At 43.0% G+C, this 2,677-nt stretch overlaps 1 pseudogene; it reads left to right on the forward strand.

The window, feature by feature from the left end:
• Positions 1 to 526: 526 nt before the first annotated feature.
• LOC123056990 (uncharacterized) lies at positions 527 to 2,212 on the forward strand (annotated as a pseudogene).
• Positions 2,213 to 2,677: the final 465 nt, after the last annotated feature.

Here is a 2,677-nt window from a genome sequence, read left to right on the forward strand (position 1 = left end):
GGCGGGTGATTATCTTACCTTATTTAATGATTAAATTCTTGTAGAATGCTCTGGAGGGATCAGTGAGATGAGTGAGGGGGGAGAATTGTCTGACAGCTGCTGTGCAGATAAGTTGAATAAAGAGGAAGTGGATATTTGCCCCACAAGATACTCCAAGGATGCTTCGCACAGTAATATATCATTTTTAGTACAATTAATTTAAAACACACTTATATCTTTTGTTATTAAAGTTAAAATTTTAGCACGACATTTTACAGGTCCGGCTTCAAAAAAAGGCAGCCTGCAAAGTATTTCGGAAAAACAGGTCTACTGTGCAACCGTTGTCCATAATGAGAGATCTTGGGCAGATAATACCTGGCGAGCTTGATTAGTAAAAGCAATTAGTCAGAGGGACTATGTTTTGCCAAACAGTGCAGTGAATGCACAGTGACCTTCATCCTTTGGGAGTTTCAGTAATACAAAAAAGGTCCCAGGCAAGTTGGCAGGTTTTCTAGATAACCAAAGTGATAAGCACCAAGATCTGGTTATGCAGGACAACTGTAATGGTAATCAGGAAGATCAGGTTATGCAGGAAAACTGTAATGGTGATCACCAAGACCAAGTTATGTAGGAGCACCATAAGGATGGGCCTATTCTTGTCAAATGTTAGTCAGCCTCCGGTGTTAACCCTGTTTCAAAATGTGATTCGGCATCCGGTGTTAATTCTGTTGCAAGATATGAGTCAACACCAGATGTTAATCCTGAAAAGCTTGAGAAGGGCAAAGAAAAGGCAATGCACGACCAGAGCAATTATGTTAGCAACACAAAAGAGGGTGATGATAGCAATGAGAGTATGGAGAGTTGTCCTAGGATGAAAGCTCCAAAGCGAGAGTATGCTCAATACTCAACAGCGGAGATGTCTTCTCGGAATAAAAGATATAGAAGGGAATATAATGAAAGTTATTGCTCAGGATTGTTGAACAGAAATGGCAGCTCTTTCTTTAACTGGATGTCTTCTCTGACTAATGGATCAACCGTGTTTGATAAAACTACCAATCAGAAGTTGTCAGAGACTACTGGACATGAACTTGCAGGACATTCTCTATCACTAGAAAATAACAGTAGCAATCGTCTGCAGTCTGTTGGCTTCAATTCTCTTTTTCAATCTCTTTATAGTCATAATGTTATGATAACTTCAAGAGATACCCATCATCAATCAGAAATCAATCGCACCGAGCGTGAAGCCGACAGGCTATCACTGGCTTTGAATGTTAGCGATTCTATGCTTGACAAGGAAATTAGCACAGGCAGAGAAACTCTTAATGTGGCCGTTGGGACTTTAGCTGCTGACAGCCTTCAAATGGAGTCACCCGGTGGTAAATGGAATTTTAGAGATCAAAGTGGAGTTTTCCCTTTGAGAGTCGGAAGAAACTTGAAGATGCCTAACTCCATTAAGTCATGTTCTAAAACTCTTGAAGAAAAACAAAATGAGTGCCATGCGAGCCCTTTGAATGCTGCAATGGGAAATAAAGGTGGAATCACAGAAAGCTTGTGGGTAAGTCGGCTTTTACCAAAAAAAATCAATGAAATTGATGGATGCAACTCCGTGCAATGTAAATAGTGATTTTTGTGCTGTCAATCCAAAGGGTGCAGGTGATAAGCTGTATCCTTCATGTCAACAGAATGTTAATGTGGAGAAGGAATTCAACAGTTCACAATACTTCACTAGCACAGGAAGTGATAATGAGACAACAAGTAGCAAATGCCCGGTGATTCCTCCAGAGGAACATAAGCAGTCTGAAACAATGGCTTCCATTCTTGCAAAGAGATTGGATACGCTTAGACATGCGAAGACCTCTACAATTAGGTTGGCTATCTCCAGTGGAATATCTAAAGACCATAATCACAGAAAGAGTCCTTTTTTATTAATTACAGCAGACATGATGGACTAGAGACAGGAAAAGGAACTCAAAAATCTTCGAGTGGTGGTGGAAGGCTAGTTTTGTGGTCTGGTGACAAAGGAAAGGAACAATTATATCCTCTCAGTGATGAGGAATTAAGAGGAAACATGTTGGCAAGAGGTGAACATCAGCAATGTGGAGGGAGCATGACTGGAAAGGCTGTAGCTCCTCATGATAATTTAGAAGCAAACACATCTGCTGAATATGTTGATAGAAGAGGAGTACAAATAAAGGAAGTGGGTTCAAATTCTATGGAGAGTCTACCAGGATGACTCCCACGAAGGCACGCTTCATGACAGGCTTGACCCGGGCAGATCTCGCACGCTGAGCCGTTTTGAAGAGGTCGGTGCAGATGTCCGGCTCAGGGCCCGGTTCGCCGATCTTGCCAATGAAAATGTGTATGCCACCAAAGAGGACCTGGTACCCGTACTTGATTGAGCCGGCCTCGGGGCCCCAGCTTGCATCATCGATGTAGAGCTTTCCGCAACGACTCTTGGTCATCCGGCCCACAACGTAACCCTTGAGTCCTTCGAAGTTGCCCTCCAAGAACTTGAAACCATCGTGCGATAGCCCCACTGTGGGCGCCAACTGCCGTGGTTTTGTCATGGCAGATGTCCTCGTGAAAGGACTTAGTCGTGGAGCCATCGCAACGGGTTAGCTTAAAGGGGTTAAAGCGGACAAGGGATGCAAGAGAGTTTTATACTAGTCGGCCCCTTACAATGAAGGTAAAAGCCTAC

This window comes from Triticum aestivum, chromosome 3A, assembly GCF_018294505.1.
Source record: "Triticum aestivum cultivar Chinese Spring chromosome 3A, IWGSC CS RefSeq v2.1, whole genome shotgun sequence".
NCBI classification, from domain to species: domain Eukaryota; kingdom Viridiplantae; phylum Streptophyta; class Magnoliopsida; order Poales; family Poaceae; genus Triticum; species Triticum aestivum.